Below are 23348 nucleotides of genomic sequence, written 5' to 3'. Positions count from 1 at the left end.
TTGTTTTGTTAAGTTTTTTAATAGAGCCTCCAAATATGTTTTTGTTTTATTATGTGCTTGATTTGCAGTTGGCGTAGGTCTATGTGTGACTGGGTTTGTTGTGTGTATGGTTACCTTCTCCTCCTGTCTGGTCTTGCCAGTCCTGAGTTGAGAGAGTTCAGCCTCCAGTTTGGCTATATAGTTGCATCTCTCACATGTATTTGTGTTTGTTGGGAGGAGGAGAGGGTTGTCTGTGTACATGAGACAATTATAGCATTGTCTCAAGATTCCCAGATTAACCAGCTGAGTAGGAGAAAATGCTAGCAATCTACCACTCGACATGCTAGAATATTATAAGGGAGTGCTGTGCCTTTAAGGGAAGTGGTTGGGGCGGTAGGTGGATGTAGTGCTACTTGAGTTTGAGAGTGCTTGCTTAGAAGAGAAGATTTGAGAACAAGTGCTATGCTTATAATATAACGAGTAGACTGGTTTTTCTAAGAGTAGAGCTTTCTAAGGGAAAATTTGAAGAGCAGACTTGGCGGAGCCAGAAAAAGTTTAAACATGTTTAACCGGCGCTGCGCTATGCGCTGTCATAAAGCCACGCTAATGCGGATTTTAAACAGGGAACTTCAAAAGAGCTAGAAATGGTCCAAAACAACCAATTACTACAGCTCTTGTGCTGAGATCACTCCTTCAGGGACAGATAGGCTGCTCAAGGCTCCCCACTCCCACTGGTGAGCAAAGAAACTTCCTTCTTATCCAAGTAAGATAATGGACAACACAGGAACTACACCACAGCCCAGAATACAGCAAAGCCTGTAAACTGGTCTAAACTAGTCGAGGAGAGGCAGGAAAACAAGGATTATGTTTTTGGGTTTTTTTTGTTTTTAGATAGAAAACACCCAGAAATACAGAAGGCAGCAATAAATCAGTTACACAGGCTAGCACAATTTAGTGGGCAGCCTCAATAGTTAAATTAAACAAACAACCAACAGAAGTGTGGTGCAATACAATATCTGTCCCACTGGTAGGTAAACTGTAGCCATACCTATTGAGTTGTGTGTACAGTTTGTTGTTGCTGATATCGTGGGGGGATGAGAGAGATGTGTATTAAGAGCTGTGGTAACCTTGCTGTATGAATTGCTCAGACCTGTTTCCATCTTTATGTCTTTCAGGCATGATGTCACATGGACGGCTTCCAGCTTGCTCAGCTGCTAAGAATGACATAGTGATAAACCACCTAATCCAGCACTACCCTATCCTGTTTGGCTGGGCTGCCCATGAGCAGCAGGAATAGACCACCCTGTGGAACAACCTAGTCCACAGGGTCAATGATGTCAGACTGCACAACCCCAGTTATGAACAGGTCCAGCATCATTGTTCTGACCTGCTTCGCAATGCCTGTCGGCATGCTGTTGCAGTCCAGGGGGATCACCTTGCAACACAGGGTACCATGCCATCCATCCACCCTGACACATGTTGAGGAGCTCCTTGCCAACCTTGTGGCACCTGCCCATCCCCATATCCAACAACTACCGGACACCATTGTGGAGATGGGTGCTACCCACACACCGGCTGAGGACCATGCAGGTAAGGCCACAGGGCACATCAGTAGACCACTGTTGCATATGCATCCACATCTGTACAGGTAAAACATGCATATCTGACATGTCATAGATATAGTTTGTTGCTGCATAGTAGTGATAAACAGATATGCATAGGTGGCAGTATTGTGGACATGTACTGTTGATGTACTGTAATGCTGCACCCACCCTGCAGCAATGCCACAGGTGTGGCCACTGACTTTGCATCTCTCACCCTCTTATGTAGGTCCCTCCGGTATGCCACCAAGGCAGCTGTCTGTAGCCAGTGAGTATGGTTTATGTTGATGCTTGCCAATACACTGGACATGTAATGGCTATGGTATATTCCATGCACACATCTAACACACCTACCTTGAATGCATGCTGTACATCTGCACATATTGTTGCTGTTAAATACACGGCATCACAGTGGTGACCTTGATGGGGTATTGGAAAGGTATGTTAGACACTGGCAAGATAACTAACATCCTTTTATTGTGAAATGTGTTCACAGGGAGTTACATAATGGTAGGAGACATGATCTACAGTAGGGACATGTGTGAAATAACACCCATATACAGTGCAACAACAGTATATATACTGGTAGTACAATGGCAACTGTTACAGAGTTACACTATGGCATAACAAATTACTTTGGTCCACATTATCAGCTGGGACTAGGCTGTAACATGTGGTGTGCAGTGTATGGGACATTGCAAACTGACACACATGTGTAGGCCTTACTTGTCAAGCATCTGCAAAAAGGCTGAAGGTGGGGAGGGTGTGTCAGCATGACACACCAGTGCACTGCAGCAGGGATCCTAAGGATGCTAAGAATGGTTGTATCTACACACAGTCAGGTTCAGGAACTGTGGCAGATGTAACCCTACCCCACAGCAATAGTGACAGCAGTGTGTGAACACCAAGGGATGTGCACATGAGTAGACCTTGCAATCATGCAGATTTGGGGGATATGTATAGGGCAGACTGAACATACACTGGCAAATGCAGATGGCTCATGCTAGTATACCCGTGCCAGGAGTAGTGACTGCTGTAGTACACATAACAATAGGTGCAACAAACCGTTATGATAAGGGTGTGCATACATAGGCACCCATGGAGTGTATACATTGCGGTCAACATCTGCACACCTAACACATTCCATAGACACTGCATTTGAATGTATAGGACATATGTCACATATCAGGCTCAAGTACTGTTAATATATGCTGATGTGGATGTGGTCCCATCGCAGATCAAGGAAGGGTGTGTCATATCAATAAGGGTGTGTACACACCCCATAGCCATGGTATGCTCTGACGGTTGTCAGTGTAATAGTACTGGATTGGTCATACATGGTCTGCTGATGTTGAGATCTGTAAACCAGACATCAGGCATTCACAAATGACATCTGTCCACATATCATCCAAGGTATGCGTTGCTAAAAAACATAGGGTCTGTGAGCATTAGAGCTGACATAAATGCTTACACATTCATCAATGGGTTTTACACCTGTGAGGTTTGGTGCACAGTACATAGCAGGGTGCAGAACAGGTGCACAGCAATACTGTGTACATGGGTGCAGTGGTATCCAGGGGAAGGGGAATCACCTACTAACACAGCACATGAATCACACATATGTATACTGTTGCTAGCATGGATTGACTATAGCTACACTGCATGCTGTTGTGTGCCAGATGTTATGCATGTTGACAGATGGGTAATAGGAGGGCTGTGTGTACTATCATTGTGCAACCTCACCTGTGTGTGTGTGTGTATGTGTGTGTGTGTGTGTGTGTGTGTGTGTGTGTGTGTGTGTGTGTGTGTGTGTGTGTGTGTGTGTCTCGGTGAATGGTTATTTTGTCTGTAGTGTCACTCTGGTGAAGTGGTGGGAGGGTGATGCATGTAGGATGCATGTTTGGATGTATGTGTGTGTGTTTGTGTAGGTGTCTATGTATGCACATGTGTGATTGTGGGGTTGTTCATAAAGCAGTACTTCCCTTTGGGATTGTGCAGTACATTGAAATGGACTGACACATGACACACCAGGAATACATGTCATATATGTAATCACAAGACAGCTGATAGCATAATAAGCTCTGTAGCATGGTATTCCCTCAATATCGCATTCAGCAGAGAGGTGACTGGCAACCCACTTATGCAGCACTACAGATGTATTGGGGAATTACTATACAATACCAGGGAGTGTATCCATATATTACATTTGCCACATAATAGGTTGATTGAGCAGCATATTTGGCATGTACTGAGCAATACTCACATGACACTCCAGTGCATGATATTACGGAGTGAATATAGTAGCCCCTCACACATAGGAGCCATGCTCATGATGTCCGGACATACCCAGGGCGAACACTAAATGACAGCAATGATGCCATGTACAACCACTCCACTCAGGTCAGGGAGGTAATGGAGTAACACGTCTTGTGTTGTGATCACTTGTCTAGGCATTTAGAGGAATGATACGTTAATGAGTGGTAGTAATGAGTGTATGTTACCAAGTGTGATGCAGGATGGAGAATGCATGGGAATTAACGTGGGACTGTCTGTAAAGTCACGGACAGGTAGGTATTCAGGTGGTGGTACACACACGTGTGTGTGTGTGTGTGTGTGTGTGTGTGTGTGTGTGTGTGTGTGTGTGTGTGTGTGTGTGTGTGTGTGTGTGTGTGTGTGTGTGTGTGTGTGTACTGTTATGCAATGCTGTACAGGTCTTAAAGTGCATTTCTTGTTTTCTCCTACATGTGGCAAGGCAGGTCCGGCTCCCTCATGCATGCAATCTGATGTTGGTGTCCATACAGACACCGAAGATGATGATAGCACTGTTGAGGCACAGGTGGGGTTGTCAGGGGCTGAAACAGTGCCATCATTTGACATCCCTTTTTTAGCCACCCTAACCCCGCACACAGTGTTGGTGTCTATACATACCCCATTACCAGTGGCCATAGTGGAGGGACAGCTGGCATTTGGTGGCAGTGCACAGGAGAGTGTGCTAACAATGTGTACTGTGTCTGGTCGCAGCAGGCATAGCCAGATGTCTGGCAGGGCACCACATAGGCAGATGTCCCAGGGTGCTCATGGTAGGGCTGCTGGTCATCATGCCCCTGGCAGATGCACCACAACTGGTACCACCAGACACATGTTTCAGGCTGTCATGCAGGTGCAGGCATGTATGGAACATTACACCAGACAGGGCTTGAGGCTGCAGAGGACTGCTCTTGCATCTGCAAGTAACAACTTCCATGAACTGTCTGGTGCCATCTGTGCTTATACCGAGCTCATGGCTAGACGGTCTTGTGAGATGATAGCCTTCATTGACCGTGGTATGTTCATGCTTGAATGTGTGGTGGAATTGCAGCGACAGTCGCGTGGACGTAGGCCAGCAACACCAACAGCTGGCAGTCAATGTGTACGTGCTAGGACACCAAGGGGCTCCCATACAGGTAGTACTAGTCCCAGCACTGCGGGGGGGTGCTGTCCACACTATACCACAGCAGGCCACGAGCACGTGGTCCTGGCCAGTCCCAGGAGGGACCTAGTTTCAGCGGGCATCTGTCATCATCAGGGAGAGTAGCACATTGAGGCCTGTACCTAGACATGCCCATGGAAACCCTTGGCAGGCATAGTCCACATGTCCATGGCCAGAAGCAGTGAACTGCACACCCTGCAAGGTATGGTCTGCAGCTTTCCATAAACACCTGTGTAGGGCAGCAACATAGCAAAACTGTATGCATGCATACCCACACACTATACGAACATGCCTAGGGCAACCCTATACCTACCCACACCACATCATCACACCCAGTTCACCACATTACACTCCTCACTCACACACATGGTGTCAAATGTATAGCCCACCTTTGGCCTCTGGCAAACCCACACACCCTGTGCATATGATGATACCTGTTCCACATCCCTGTCATCCTGTCATCCATAACATCAATGCAGGGACACGCTAATATTGTTCTGATGCATACAGTGACTGTACTACAGTGTACCAAAGTACTGCAGTGTAACATGTTGTCAGGAATAAAGGGTAATGCATACATGTCAGGTAGTGTAGCCATCCATCAATGATGCATTTTAGCTGTTAGTAACACTGGTTGATTGTGGTCTCCATAACATTATCCATTTGTGTTGTAGGTGTACATGTGTCAGCAGGAGGATGGTCTGCAGTAATATTTCACAATGAGGTACGATACTGTGGTGACACCATGGCTGTGACATATCTGGGGTACAGTTGAACACACGTCACAGGCTTGAATAACAGTTATTGCCTATGCCACATGGACAGGTGACACACTGGGATGTGTATAATCTGCAGCCTGATGTAGACCCATCCACATACATGCACACTCTTACTTGGCAACACTGGGACTAGACCCCTATCTAGGTATGTAGTGCTACTAATGTGTGTGGCTTTCATTGCACTCACCACACAGCATTTAGGGTGAGGTGTGTTCCAGGTTACATGTTACATGCAGAACATCCCCAGACATGTACAGTATGCTAATGGGGGATGTAATGGATGTATATGGACAATACATAGTGTGACATACCTCCATATACACATTAACAGACACATATGCAGACACACATCTAAGAGACCTGGACCTGTCGCTGCTAACTAACTTGACCGTGTGTGCAATGTGTTACAGGTAGGCTGCACACAGCACATGCATAACTGGGCTGAATTGTGGTATCAGTTACCTGTATGGTTGATGGTGACAGTGGTAACCATAAATTGGTACATGGGACATATACCGGATGTACCTTGGTGTAATGACAGTGTACACAGCACCCACATCCTACAGTGGATATTGTAATCCCTGAAACCCATGATGACACTCTGACATACCCACCATCACACATTGCCCATGACTGTGATACAACCCATTGTATATCCCAACAGTGGTACTACAGGGATATGCATCTAATGCACATGCCACAGGCATAGTCGGGTGTTGCATTGTCATGCCTCACCTATTGGCAGCAACAACACTATCTGTACTACTGTGTGGCAATGGGTATTGTAATAGGAGTATGTGGTCTCAGAATGCTGTACCCTAAAGATATACAGATATGCACGCATACACTTGCCAGAACTCAATGGGTATCCCATGCCTATCGACCCATTTGTACAACACTGTTGTGCTGGTACTGCAAGGCTCATGTGGCCAGTAGGGAGAGGAGCATAACAGGGTATATGTAATGTCCCATACAGCAGCAGCCGCAACTGACTATGGCAATAGGTGTTGTGGTGGTTGTGAAGGCCCTCATGGAATTCCCAAGTACAGGTGTGCTAACACACAGATGCTGCTATCCTCAGTAATGCACATGTACACGTGTCAGTACTGGGGTGCATCGCTGCAGGTGCTCATAGTAGTGCACCTACATTTATTACAGATGTCATTACCCTGCTATGTTATTGGACCGGGTGGTGAGAACTGGTTACTAGGGCTAAGCCATGCTTAGCAGGTATCAACATTGCTCCAATATAACAGCTATGCTGATTTGTGCTCTGGTAAGTGAAGCCTACACTGTGTAAGTGCCCATACATTTACCCATAGCTTAGCACCACTTAGCTTCACGCAAACCCACTTAAAGCTGCTCAAAACTTCCTTAACCACTCTGTATCTGACAGAACCTGTTCTGCCCAGCAACAAAATGATCAGCCCTTGCAGGTCTAGAACCCAAGACCCTGTGCATTATAGTCACAACACTTAACCACTACGTCATGACCACTGTGAAAACAGCTGTTGTTTTTCCAATATCTCTGTCAATACACATATTGTTTAGTACTGAACAATTGCTTTTACTTCAACAAATGTGTAGTACTTGTTATTAATATGACTGCTGCATCACATATGTTCTTTTATCATAATGTACACATATCAGATACATATGGTGAGATACATCTGGGAAGGTATACACAACCGTGATGTATACACATGACAGGAATATGGATATATACATATACATATGTTGATATATGTCTAAATGTACATACACATGTATATTCATACATATGTCTGTATACACATCTGTATAGTGCATCATATCTATGGCCATGTGTAGATCTCTTTGTGTATATATATATATATATATATATATATATATATATATAGCTATATATTTATGTACATCCTATGTGTACAGATATGCCTATTTATGTAGATATATATGTAGCTATCTATAACTATATGTGTGTACATATCTATTCTGATATACCTATTACTGTCAATATATATGTAGATATCCATAAGTATATGTTCATATGTATCTATATCTGTATATGTGTAGACATATATTGCTGTGTATATGTATATATTTGAGTGTTTATATATATATATATATATATATATATATATATATATATATATATATATTTATTTATATATATATATATATATATATATATATATACACACATATATATATATATCTCCATCTATGTATGTCGATATGTATATGTGTATATATCTATATAGATATATGGAGAAGTATATGTACATATATGTTCATATGTCCAGAACATGGAATGGAGTCATACCTCAGCCCCAATAGTCCCAAACTCTTAGTGCAAGGGGATATAAGGTATGTATTGCAGGTATATATGTAGACTGTTGCTACTGTAATATGGGTTGTCTTAGAGACATGTTGTGTGTGGGAGGTCACATCTGCTTTTAACATGTGTGCCATTGGCTACTGACAGACATCCTAAAGACATCATAATACAGTACCACTGCTAGCACAGTAATGATCCTGTGGACTACAGCAGAGATATGGCCAATAAATGTGGACAGTCTGACACACTCTAGTCAGTCCAGAGGTATACACAGAACCCCTTAGTGCAAGACATGTGGACCAAGCCTGACAATGTGGATGTTAACAGCCATATAGATGGGTATTTCACGTAAATACTGGGATACATATACACACATAGGTTATGCATTCACACACTCCTGTCTGTCCTGACACATAATAACTGCTGGTGCAGAGGTCACATGGCCACATACTACCCAGTAGTTAGTGACATACATTGGTACAGCATCGCACTGCTTTGTCAGAAATACATGACAGCTATGGTGGCCAAGCAGCAGTACATCTGGCAAATATCTGGACATAACATCACACTGGGTAAGTACACTAAGCTGCTAGTCATGTAACAAAGCACTGTGCAAACTACAGGCAGACTGCTACAACACTGGCCTACATTTCTTTTGGGGATATACACATGCACCTGCAAATATAGCAGGCTCTATAGGCATGTCAGAACACAGAGTAACAGACACCTGTGTGAAAGTACATATCCACAACCAATATGAACACAACCACAACCACATATGGTAAGCTAGCTTAATATTACAGTATATGGACTGTCTGATCAACACCATCCTCATATGTGCCACTCACACATTAGCCCTACACATACTGGGCCACTACACAGTGTGGTCCGATGCCTCTCTATGGTATGGGACATGTGTGTGTTTGGCCCTACCAACATGTAAGCTGATAGGGTACCATACACTAGAGCAGCATGTAACATCAGATATAACAGGACCAAGAACAATGGCATCTACCACAGTCTGTACACAGGCCAAGGTACATATTCTCAGTACACACACTGTCAACAATCACCATAAGTACACAGACCTCAGTACTGTACATACAGCCACAGAATGCCCAGGTTATGTCCTCAGATATAACCCTTACTATACATAACATGTGTAGCAGTCTGATATCTCACTGGCTTGTTATCAGATATGATGTCACTAATTATGGTGTACAGCACATATGCACCTCTTACTGCATGACATATGTACAAAGGTTGACAGAGTTGTAGCTGGAGGCACAAACACAGGGCCAATATTGATATGTTGCTGTGATGACCTCATACATTTACTATTGTAACAAGGTTTGTTGTGACATATGTCCTATGAGGGATATGAAGTCTGTAACTCTCATGGCTGTCACCATGTACTGACTGCAATCCTCACACTATGCTTCTGCAGTTCTCTGATAGGTGTTATTTGAGTAACACAAGAAACAAAAGGCACCACACACTGCCCAGTCTGCAGATGACCCTACAGACTGGGGTTTCCTCAAAAACATAGCACTGTCATGACAGGTATTAAAACATATAGACAAGCCATATCCACACACACCCTGTTAAACTGACATTACTCCAAATGCAGAATAGCAACACTTACATTCTGTAGTCATGTCAGGCACATCCCCCTCCTGTGTGTTGGCCTGTTTCCACACTGTATGTTGTTAGAGGTAAATCTCAAATTCACCTGTGATGCTGTTTGCCAAACACCAGATCAAGGTCCTGCTCACAGTGAATGAAAAGCCCCAACACCAACATGATGTTCCTAGATATTGGAGTGTGTTTCCATGCAATTGGCTATGGGAATGTTACCACAGCTGTTCCACATGCAATCAGCTAGAGGAGGATTGCAATTCATGCATAAGCCATCAGCTGATCATGAGCATCACTTACAAAACACAAGCTGCTGCCTATGCAAAGCAGGTGTAGTTCTCCACATCCAGCAGAGAGGGAGTGAGAGAGAAAGACAGAGACAAAGTAAGTCAGGGAGGGGGTGGGAGAGTAAAGCCTAAGCTTGTTTGTGTCACACACCTACCAGTACAGGGTTTCAACCCCCTGACTATGTATTGCTGTCACATATCAATGCAGTTATTGGATGTGCCACACAGCTTACATGCTGAAGAGCTGTCCAAATGTATATGTGATGGTGAGTGACATCTTCAGCAGTGATGTGGTAGTGATACGGTAGGTGTAGTACACGTGCCTGTCCACATGAACAGTTGTCAGTGTCAACACAGCCACATCCCCTCAGGGACTCACACACATTGACACACTTGGCAGGGTCAGGAAAACACTTCCTAACTAGTTTGCCACAATACAGTAATGTGTAGGTATCACATGCACCACAGGGGTTATCTGGAGGTCATATGGGCAAAAGGTATGTGAAGGTGTCTGACATCAGACAGCATGCTTCAGTATGCCAATGGGAGTTGTAGTGAGTGTGAATGTGGTCAAAAGCATCATACAACACACACACAGACACAAGGTGCCAGTATTGACATGCATGCGTGCATTGCTTCACAGGTGTGAAGTGGTTGTCTATGCCAGAAGGCTATACAAGGCTAGGTGAGGGGTATACCTTGGCATCAGGCCACATGACAATGGTCTGCAGTGTGGCACAGGGGTGTAGTGTCTGGATTGGCCCACACAGGTGGGTACTGTAGCCAGTCACCTGGGTAGCTATTGTTTGTGGCCATTGCTTTGAAATGCTTGCCATGTTTGTGTTCTTTAGTCCATGACATGGACACTGTCTGGGATGTGCACATGTCCCACATGCATCTACAGTGACATGTGGAACTGTACCTGGAGTGTCTGGCCCATGTTGTGTACACAGATTATCATCAGATGTGCCAGTCCTAGCCTCATGTGGTGGGAACTGGTAATAGATAGCAGGTTGACCCTGCACCTACATTGATAGCATGATACAGGCATTCCCTGGTGTCAGTGGCATCTGTCCATACTAGACATATCTTTAAGGCATGGTATGTTCTTTGTGGGTCACATTTGATGGCACCACAGGTGCTGCAGGCATCCAGTGGGGAACATAGTGAAGGCACACTGTCTGCATGTACATGCAAATTGTACTGATGGACAGTGTGACATGCCCTCTGTAGTCTACTGCAATCACACCATGGTTACTATCTGTGGGCAATATGCAGGGTGCTGAGAGCATAGACGTTGTTGCCTAGGCAAGTGTGCTTGTGTATGAGACATGGGTTGAGACTTTTCCCTGGGTAATACAAGGGTTGCTAACATTGTTCGCCAGGCCTTGATGTCACATGTAGGGGTACGGATTGACACAACAGCCTGTTAGCTATTTCACATCTGTTATCCTTGTAAGCTGGACTTTGTGACATATAATCGGGCCACCATATAAGAAATATGCAAACCCGCTCCACAATGAGTTCAGTTGTTACACACTCACAGCCACCTCCACACAGGATACAAATGACAAACACAGACACACTTGCCATCTCTGGGATTAGAACTCCTACCTAACTAGTTTATTACACAGTTATAAGATGTGCCGTGGAGATTACTGGAGTACTCTCTTCCCAAAGTTGTATTTCACTGGGAATTACATCAGCAGGCTTGCCAAAGAAGGTCAATTGAGGTTGTAGTGACTGTGAGTGGTCTCAAAAGCATTGCACCTATATAGACAAACATCCACACTTGCCATGTGTGGGAATAGAATCCCTACCAAAATGCTATATCACTCTACATCATTATGCTGTTATAGGATGCACCATGGAGATTACTAGGCTATACCCTTCCCAAAGGTGTATTTCACACTGAATGACATCAGCAGGCTTGCAAAGTAGGGCATTTGAATTGTAGTGAGTGTGACTAGCCTAAAAAGCATTGGTCCCTACACAGACAAAGAATCATGAACATCCACACTTGCCATGTGTGAGAACAGAACCCCTACCAAAGTACTATATCACACTACAGCATTATGCTGCTATAGGATGCACCACAGAGATTACTGTGCGACTCTTTTGCCAAAGGTGTATTTCATACTGAATGACATCAGCAGGCTTGCCAAAGTAGGGCATTTGAATTGTAGTGAGTGTGACTAGCCTAAAATGCATTGCTCCCTACACAGACAAAAAAGAACACACACAAGCATCCACACTTGCCATGTGTGGGAATAGAACCCCTACCAAAGTACTGTATCACACTACAGCATTGCCCTGTTATAGGACACACCACTGAGATTACTGGACTATTCCTTCCCCAAAGGTGTATTTCAAAGTGAATGACATCTGCAGCCTGTTCAAAGTAGGGCATTTGATTTGTAGTGAGTGTGACTAGCCTAAAAAGCATTACTCTCTACACAGACAGAGGCACACACAAACAGTTGCCATGTCTGGGATTAAAACTCCTACCTAACTAGTTTATCACACTACAGCATTACACAGTTATAGGACATGCCACAGAGATTACTGGGTTATTCCTACCCCAAAGGTGTATTTCAAAGTGAATGACATCAGCAGCCTTGCCAAAGCAGGGCATTTGATTTGTAGTGAGTATGACTTGCCTAAAAAGCATTGCTCCCTACACAGACAGGGACACACATAGTTGTCATGTCTGGGATTAGAACTCCTACCTAACTAGTTTATCACACTACAACATTACACAGTTATAGTACATACCACAGAGATTACTGGGTTACTCCTTTCCCAAAGGTGTATTTCAAAGTGAATGACATCAGCAGGCTTGTCATAGTAGGGCTATGGGGAGGGCAGTGTGTGTGCATGGGCCATAACCCATTCATCTAGAGGTAGACTCACTACACTCAGGCACAAGCAGGTTTATATTCTGCAGATATGTGTATACAACTGCTAGATGACTACTGCCTTGTACAGTCATGTTGCACAGCTAGCACTTGCACCACAGAGTCTGTAATGCTGAGGGATACCAGTGGCTAATTTCTAAAGTGAGTGACATTTACACATCATGTGGTTGTAGCCATTTGGCTGTGCGCTAGGTGGGACAGGCCTCATGATGGAAGGCTCTTTGTCACTGTCACTCTCTTCCACACTTCTATGTATTCTATGTATGTGTACTTTTGGCATATTATAGTGTGTTGTCCTTGGATATATGTGTGTATTCCTATCCAATATGTGTGCAAAGCATGACTGGTGCATACTGAGGCTTGTGTGCACTAACATCTGCAACTGTCAGATATGTATGGTCCACTGTTGTTGGTAGACATGGGCTTTATTTGTTTAAGTGTGTGAACATGCCCAGTATGACCTTTCAGTATGTTGTCTGACATTGCCTTCATTTCTCTAAGTGTGTGAGCATGCCCAGCATGCTCTTCAGTACTGAATGTGTAGATCCATTCCAGGTAGTTTGTACTCCAGTGCAGACATTTGTGTTCTACAACTACAGGTAGCAAGCTGTTTCTGCAGGATATTTGTAGATCAATTGGCAATATGGGGTCAAACTGTGCAAGGGATAGTTTCTACTGTAGGTGATTGCATCTGTGCTGCTTCTGCTACATGGAACTGGTGTTAGCAGAGATATTCAGACATGTACTGTTACACACTGTGATATTTTATGTCCTCAAGTACTGTCAGGTGGACATTTTTGCTCACAGTGATGTCCTGGGGAACACAGTGTGAATGCATCTGTGTCCAGTATTGTGGTCAAACGCCTACATATTCATGGAAAGTTATGCTATTCTGGAGGGGGTGCTGCAGACACTTGCTGCTGGGTCTGTGTATCCAGTTCAGCACCTTGGTACAGTGCTGGCAGAGGATCCCCATACTTGCACGTCCATCAACATGACAGTATGGCCTTATCCTGCTGTGGCAATACCTCACAGATGTATAGATTCACACATGTTACCCAGAGGCAGGGCTCATAAGTCAGGACATTACCCCTTTTGTGGTGTACGGGCAGGTTTGTAGCCACCCATTTTTGTGTTTGCAGCCAGGGATTGTATGTGCACATGGCTGTGTGTCAGACCTTGCACATTCCAATGCTGTCCATGCTCCCCCCCACTATTATTCTATCCTCTTCCATACATTATGCATACATTCTCTGATACTTTCCCTATAGTTATCACCTCATCACAGCTGTGTTTTGGTGTTGGTCCACAGTTCATGAAATGGGACATGGCAGACATGTTACTGTGGTTTGTCCACATGGTCTTGCATATGGCTTATGTGGAGTGTGTTATATTGTTAGTTGGGTGTCCATGACATAACATACATTGGCAGTATGGGTGAGACACGGGCCTTTCACAGAGGTCTGTAGGCCATTTGGTGGTGATGCAAGCCAGCTGAGCAGGCCATTGCATTCTGTCAGTCCTACAGTCCCAGACTGGCACACAGTATATTCTCCTGGGGTGACAGGGTAGGTGTGCTAGGTGTTTATGCCAATGCTTCCTATCAGTATTAATCAGGTGGTGTGGATGCTGGCAGGGTGCTACTTACAGCTAGGGACACACCTTCATGGGACACCTGCACTGCATACTGCATTATTTCGTTATTGCCTTACACAGGTGGGGGTCATATTATACCCATTCCCAACAGCAGGGATACGACCAGAGAGGTACATGTGGGTGGCGTTTGGGTGAGCTGGGTGCATGTGTGCTATGGATACGACTTGCATCTGACTCACAGATATGCATGGGGCATTCCAGTTATGCTGACCTGTGCAGGGACATCAGCCATTTCCTAATACACCAGTCCTATCACCTTTGTGATCTGCAAGTGCTCGGCCAGACAACATCGGTCTTCCCTATTACAAGCCCAGATAATGTGATGCATACCTGTATGTACAATTCCAAGGGTGTGTCCATTTCACAGTTACACATTATATACTGTATGTCTGGGATACTTTTCCCTGTGTACTGCTTTTATATGTAGCCCAACAGTCATGCCATGTCCGTCTTTCAGATGGTGACACATATTACCACCATACATTTACAATGGCTTACTGCTAGCATGTGTTATACTGGGGGGGATTGTCTTTGGCACTGCAGTTGTGAGGGCTTGGTCCTGTCATTGGCAGTAATGGGCAATGACTACCAGGTCAAACCGCAACATGCATACATACTGACCAGTCTCACACAATATGTAACACACACCAACCTAACACACACATACCTGCATATTGTACAAATGCTACAATCTATCTTGCTACCTTGGCCACCTCTGGCCATCTGTGCTCCACAGATATCATATCTACAAATACATGTTACTACATGTCTACATTGGATTGGGGGGGCACATCTTACTGTTACTAGATTTCTAAATAGGATGGGGGAACACCTGAGTGTTAATACGTTTCTATGTAGGATTGGGGGGCACACCTGACTGTTTCTACATTTCTGCACAGGATTGGGGGGCATACCTGATTGTTTCTACATTTCTACACAGGATTGGGGGGGGGCACACCTGACTGTTTCTACATTTCTCCACAGGATTGGGGGAGGGGGCACAACTGACTGTTTCTACATTTATACACAGGATTGGGAGGGCACACCTGACTGTTTTACATTTCTACACCAGATTGGGGGGGCACACTTGACTGATTCTATATTTCTACACTGGATTGGGGGGGCACACCTGTTTCTACATGTCTGCACAGGATTGGGGTGGGCACACTTGACTGTTTCTACATTTCTACATAAGATTTGGGGGGTCACACCTGACACTTGTACACATTTGCTATGACTGTACTGGCATATCGGGTTCTCCATTTCATTCTGTATTCTAACCTATCATGCTGACTAGAGGCATATCAGTGTACTACAGGTCTTAGGTTTGATTGAATTCTGACTTCCTACCCTTTAGAACTAACATCCCGTTGCCTGACCTGATGTAGTCTATCTGTGTAGGAGTGGGGGGAGGTTACCCATAGGCATCATTCAGAGGCCTTAGCACAGCCTTTGTTTGTGTTTGTCTATGCAATGTCCTGCTGGCTGAGACTGTTGTTGGGTATGTGAACCTCCCTGACTGGCATGTGTGTGTCATATGGACACTCATGTGGCCCAGCACATTTCCTGCAGTGGGTTTTGCCACCAGGTGTAGTACTCGCTACTATGGTGACACCAGTATTTGTTACAGATCTCATGCTACCACTGTAGGTGTTTATTATGTGCTGGCATCCCATTCAGCCATTCGATTCTCTTGCATGCTCACATCCATATCATAGATACAAGTAACAACACGTAGTACTCCATTCGGCAATCGGTAAGGAGAATGACTTACCTTGTGAGTGTGCCAGTATTGAGGATGGTGCTGGGGGGCTGCCTATGTTGAATGCACATGGTTGAGCACAGGTAGTGTCATATTTGACATCCTTTTACTGTATGTATGAGTCAGAGAGAGATGTGCCATTCCCTGGGTCCCTACTGTGTCAGTGTATGTGCTATGTGTTGCCTCTTTGCCAAGGCCAGGGCATACTGGACACACCTCCATCTGCCTACTGGGGCAGGTTCAGGTTGTTCCTCCTCTGAGTCACTCTGTGCCTGTGCAGGCCTTGGCATTGGTGGGGGGCTGTGTGGCCCTGCCCCATGCTGTTCCTGCTGCAGCTGTTTCTGCGGGATCATATTGTGTAGCATGGCACATACAATGACAATTTGAGTACATGTAGCTGGTGAATACTGCAAGGCTCCACCAGATGTGTCCAGGCACCAGAACCATGACTTGAGCATCCCAAACACACGCTCTATTATAATTCTGGTCTGTGCATGTGCCTCATTATGGCATTCTGGTTCAGGTGTGTGTGCATTTCTGATGGGTGTCATCAGCCACAGCTCCAGTGCATAACCAGCATCCCCCACTAGGTAACCATAAGGGATGTCCCCACTGGCAAATCTCTGGTACAGCTGCATCAGATGCCAGATGTAGGAATTGTGATAGCTTCCAAGGCAGCCAGCACGCACATTCATTATAATGCCCTGGGCATTGCACACAACCTTGCAGCTGATGGAGGGGAAGCCCTTGCGGTTGATGTAGACTCTACCCCAATCACTGGGTGGTGCTTTGATGCATATGTGCATCCAGTCTATAGCACCTACTACCTCAGTGTATTCTGCTATTTGGTGGAAGAGATGCATATTGCTGGCCAACACCTCACGGTTGTTGAGGAAATATACGTGTTCACTGGCATGTGCTGACATGGCATCCAGGAACTGGTGGAATACCCTGGATGCTGATGCCTGTCAGATCTCCATGATATCCCTAATTGGGCTTTGATAGGTACCTGTGGCTAGTATTCCTAGGCCTACACATATCTTGGTATCCACTGGGATGGGTTCCCCACTGTTAGTTCTGTGTGTCAGGCATGGCCAGCACAGCTCAACAATTTGCTGTAAGAGGTCCCTGTCCACCCTATAGTGGACCCGATCACTGGGTGGTGATTTGATGCATATGTCCATCCAGTCTATAGCACCTACTACCTCAGGGTATTCTGCTATTTGGTGGAAGAGACGCATATTACTGGCCAACACCTCATGGGTGTTGAGGAAATATACGAGTTCACTGGCATGTGCTGACATGGCATTCAGGAACTGGTGGAATACCCTGGATGCTGATGCCTGTCAGATCCCCATGATATCCCTAGTTGGGCTTTGAGAGGTACCTGTGGCTAGTATTCCTAGGCCTACACATACCTTGGTATCCACTGGGATGGGTTCCCCTCTGTTAGTTCTGTGTGTCAAGCATGTCCGGCACAGCTCAACAATTTGCTGTAAGAGGTCCCTGTCCACCCTATAGTGCTCCACTATCTTCAGCTCTTGTAGCCCCTGTTAGGTTGCCCTGGGTCTGTACACCCTTCTCCGTCTCCTCACTGTGGGTTGGTCTACAGCATTCTCACCCTCACCACCCTCAGTCTCTTCCACATGTTGATGTATGATAGCTGCTGTAGCCCCTATCATTTTGTTGTTTTTTTTTTGTTAAAAGTTCCCCGCTTGTATACATCAGTGGTGTAGAGTATGTGGGAAAAACCAGAGGGAAAGGTGTTTGCATAGTTTATAGTAGTGTTCTGGGCTGGGCTGCTGCCTGTGTAATTGGCTGATTCTGATACATTTCACCTGCCAGCTATGCTAGTTCTCCTAGATTACCTTCATACTGCTGTTTTCCCTTCCCTTGCCTTCTTCTTTCAGCCTGGGGGCACGCCACGCAAACACAGGGCTCAAATGTGCACAGAGCTGCTATTTTCTCATTTACTTTTTTTTTCCTTTAAAGCCTGGTGCGTGGCATGCACACCCGCATAGGCAATGTAAAGAGTGCTAGGCAGCCTCAAACACACCCCTTGCTTAGCTCTGCTAAGCTAAGGGCAAACCTGAGCCACAGGGCTCCAATCCGCTTACAGTATGCCTGACACACCACCCTATGATGTCAGCTAACTTCTAGGCTTGCACCAAGGTATTCCTGCTCTTACACTGTTGGGTGCTGACTAGCATGTAGGGGAAATCTGGGATTCAGTATCATTCCCCTCATTTGCATAGGATTGCCTGCTGATGCATAGTTACAGGTCCCACACTAAGCCTCCCCCCTTAGCAACCGCTATTCACTGGCCATGTTGTCTTCTGCCTGCCATTGAGTATAATGGCAAAATAGTGATTTTGGTTAGAATGCTTATTTTAGGGTTTTTATTTTATTTTTCACCCAATCCCGTTTGCAAGCCACTGCCCTATGCTTAAACAGCCGAGATCGGCTAAAAAAAATAAAAGTTGATTTTTTTTATGTTTGCAACTGTTTTCCATGCCAATGGCCATATATTTGTCCATTGGCATGCTTTCTACATAATATCCCCCCTTTATTTGGAGCTGTCATGGCTCTGTTTTGTCGTTTGCAGAAATGTACTCGGTTACTGGCTGAGTACATTTCTGCAGATTACACTAGTTCTGCACGGCAGTTTCTAGCTTCCTGGATCACAAATGCACCTCATTTGCATGGCTCTCACATGCAAATGGAGTAATTTGCATACAGGGGCTGAGTCCTTGCAGGACTAATGCAGGAGCACTTGTGCACATCATTACAGCTTATTCCGGGATAGCACGGCAGACATATTGCCTGCTGGAGCTCCTGCACTAGTCCTGCACACCATGCAGGGCTTGCTGAATCTGGGGGATTGTTATCCATAATAGTATCAATAATTTATCAAAGAGGAAGCACCTTACTGGGATCGTTTTCTATACACTTGTGTAATCATAATGCTGTAAATATATTACATCTAATGCATCCTAGTTACATTCTAGTGTCAATCTATAATGCTTATTTTGTAAGAGACAGTTAAGATAAAAATACTTCTAAGCATAGATTTAACCATCAGATCTAGATGAATGAGACTTGTGACAAGTCTGTATAATTAATTCACATTACTAAGAGAACTGGACATACAGCTCTGATTTAATACGTCTTTTGTAAATGTATATTACTGCTTAAATGTTTAACTGTATGAGAAAGATTGCATTATTGTTGTATTTAAAACACATTGGCATAATGACTAACTCAGGAGTAGGGATAGTGAGTGATGTGTTACATGGGACTGCTAAATCTTGGGATATCGGAAATGTTGTATAATAGGTTATTAGTTAGTATTGCTATGTTATGGAATCATAATTTTAGGAAACTCTCTGAAATAATCCATTGTTACTCTCTTTCATCTTTAGGGGATAGGTGGTTAGGCACTGGGGAAGTAATGAAAGAGATGTGTGTCACCAGAAATATCAATTCTCTTCTATGCATTAACAGAAACCTTTGCCAATTAATCAAGAAGGGATACACTAACATAAAGAACAATAGAAACATTTAAAGCAAGATGAAAGAGGTTGAATCATGTAATGTTAATGGCCTTCAAGACAAAAAAAGGATAAACTTACTGATGTGTTTAACCTTTCAATCAAGTGCAAGCATTACCGTCCTACAGGAAACACACATATATATAGTGATCAATGGGAAAAGGACAGAACCAAACAGTGGATGGACCAAATTATTGCATCAGGTAACAGTACAAAATCAGAAGAAGTTGCAGTGATTATCAAAGTCTCTTAAAGGCGAAATCATTAATCATAAAACAGACAATAAGGGACAATGGTCTTATTTTACATATTCAATTCCCTTGTATGACAATCCCTTTTGTTTTTTTAAATGCTTATGGCCCGTTCATCAACCAGCAAGACTTCATATATGAAATCTATAATATATTTAAACAATTCCAGGAATATTGTTTTATATTGGGAGGAAATTGGAATATATTAATAAACCCTGTTATGGAGAGGTCATCCAGAACTAACAGACAGCCATCCCAGATCTCAGTAGCTATATAAGATATAATGTATTACTTTAACTTAGTATATCCCTATATTCAAAACCAAAACAATGAGAAAACAATAAAATACACCTATTACTACCCTGTCACAAATCTTGGTCAAGGACCTTAATATCTGAGCACCTAATAAGAACAGGATTATCATATAAAATGGAACCCAGATCTCTTTTGGACTATTCAAAAATCTCTATCATACTGAATTACCCCTCATACAATTCTTCCCCGAAGAAATAGACCAAACTGGTCATTAAAGCCAAATCTAATTAAAAAAATGAAATAATGCAAGAAATGCAATAATGCAAGAAATAACAGATATTCTTACTCAGCTGGAAGGAAACCTGCCTAAAAATGACATTCCCCAGGATATTCAATGATGTTTAGTGAAGGCTACAATCACAGATCTATTAATACAGAAGGCCTCAATATATAAAAGACAGAATAAAGAAAATAGAGATAAGTTAGAACAAGAGCTGAGGGCAACAGAAAACAAACTCCAAAAAAATACAGTACTGAACTGGAAAATGATGAATCTACAGAAAGAGCTTTACTAATTACAAATACAAGCATATTCAATAGTAGAACTGAAATTACTTGCTAAATATGCTGAATGGGCCCAAGTCCCATTGAAAACTCTAGCAAGATTAATAAACATTGAAAAGACAAGCTGCTGTAGCATAGTGGCACTGCCATGGTATAGCATGTAGAATATGTTTGGTTCGAATCTCTCTCTGCCAAATTATTTAATAAACTTTTAAGGAATTTGAATGATAGATGTCAATCATATGGCTCACATATAGCACAGCAGGGGTGAGAATATGTAAAATATAAATGTAAAAAAAATAAGTTATAAATTTAATGAAAAAATAGATTTAAGCAATGCTTTGCTAGTGTAAGCATTGCTTACCTGCTGTCAGCTCTACTTAGCTGGTATAATCATTGTGTAACTGCTATCAGCTCTGCTTAGCTGGTGTAAGCATTGCTATGCAGATCTGCATGGAGCTAAGCATAGTGCAACATATTAAAACTGGCCAATCAAGAAAAAGTGTGGGAAAACTGCCCTATTTAAACCACACAGGTGGAAATACAGCCATAACCATTTGGGATTGCACACATCAGGACAAAAATGCCTGGCATTGGTGAAGGTGTGCACTTCTGAGCACAACATTAGGGCATACAGGAGTCTAGGTCATGGTTGAGCCTCTAGTTAAAAAACATGATGGCAGACTACCACAGGGCCAGTACCAGGGGTCACAGTACAAAGCAGAAGCCTGGGACCAGTTTGCATGTGATCTCACCAGTGCCACTGGCATACCCCAGACTGGTGAGCAGGTATATCATCAACATACTGACCTGAAGTGGAGGAAGGGTTCACTCTTGGACCAGTGGATTCAAGAAGCCAAAGTGCATGATGTCCCACCTGTCTGTTAAGTATGCAGTCTTATGTATCTCTAACTAAGTATGGAAACAGTTCAACCTGTGACTGTGCAAGTGTGATTAATATGTGATGTCTCCCCATACAGCTGCTTTAGAGAGGTCCCAGAATGTGAAGGCTCATGCCCAGCGACTGGCCCGGCTGCATCAGTAGTATGGTGAGTACAGAATACCCCCTACTATTAGCAGTAAGAAATCAAAATTATAGTAATGGTAGTACTGCCTGTATATATAATTGTGCTGTAAAAGTCAGGAATAAATGCCTGTGTCAGTCCGCCAGTGTTACAATGGAGTATTCCCAGCTGCTGTGTAATACAAATATCAGTAGCAAACAAGGTACAATATGCAGGAGAGGAATATTAGAATATGTATGTGTGTCTGAGTGAACCTGCCAAGAAAGTGCCATGTCAGGGCTACTGTAACAGTTAGAAATGAAACATATTCCCCTGTGTAGATCATGCAGGAATAGTAATTGTTGATTACTGAGTTGTACACAGATATGTATGTCAAACCTAATAAAGGTGATTCCAAACACTGGTGTGTGTTATCTCACTTGTACCTTATAAATAGAAATGTGTATGCCCTGCGGAATGGATTAACTAAGATGAACTGATTTAGAACTGCTTGTCTGCATACTTTAAAATGGGCATGTCAACTAAGTGGAAAAAGCAATAGTACATATTCCCATCAGAATGTGTTTTACTTGTCTGCCAGCATTGTCCTGTGTTAACCTTTCAATTACAGCAGTATGTAGCTGTGAATGTACTGAGAAATGTATAAGGCTAGCAGCTGCAAAATTAAAACCTACACTGTGTACTCAGGAATCTAAATTGCAGTATGTAGTTGTAAAACATTCAAATGTGCAATTCAGCTAATGTGCACATGTTTCACAAATAGTGATAACAATGTCTGTTGTGTATGCTTAATTTGTACTGAAAATGGGAAACAAATAATGCAACATGTCATAATAAAAGTACTGTGCACAAAAATATGTACTAGATAGCAATGTCACAAGTAATACCCAACACCTCCCCAGTAGTTCAGTCTGATAAGGACTAGGCCTGTAATTAAATTTTGCACACACACCACGGTTTGAATCCAGAGACCACCACTAACATCTCAGTCTGGTTCTACAGTTGTAAACTGCAATCTGAATAGAAAAAATAATGTACTGCAACACATACATTTTCCACACAGGCCACAAAGGTATAGAAATCTGAATAGAAATACTAGTATGACGTGTATAACTAGGAAAGGTGTTCAATTGCTATATTGATCAGCCCCAGTTCCACAAATAGATGCAAGCTAGACATCCACATCCTGCAGTCTGGCCCAGACAAGCCCCTCAAGTGTTACATTGTCACGGGTAGTTTCCCCAGTTGACAAGAACCCTGCACACAGAGAATGTCACAGCAGATGTATTTGAA

The sequence above is a fragment of the Protopterus annectens genome, chromosome 11.part0 (genome assembly GCF_019279795.1).
Source record: "Protopterus annectens isolate FY-2018-M chromosome 11.part0, PAN1.0, whole genome shotgun sequence".
Lineage (NCBI taxonomy): Eukaryota > Metazoa > Chordata > Ceratodontiformes > Protopteridae > Protopterus > Protopterus annectens.
Note: the sequence above shows the minus strand (reverse complement) of the source record.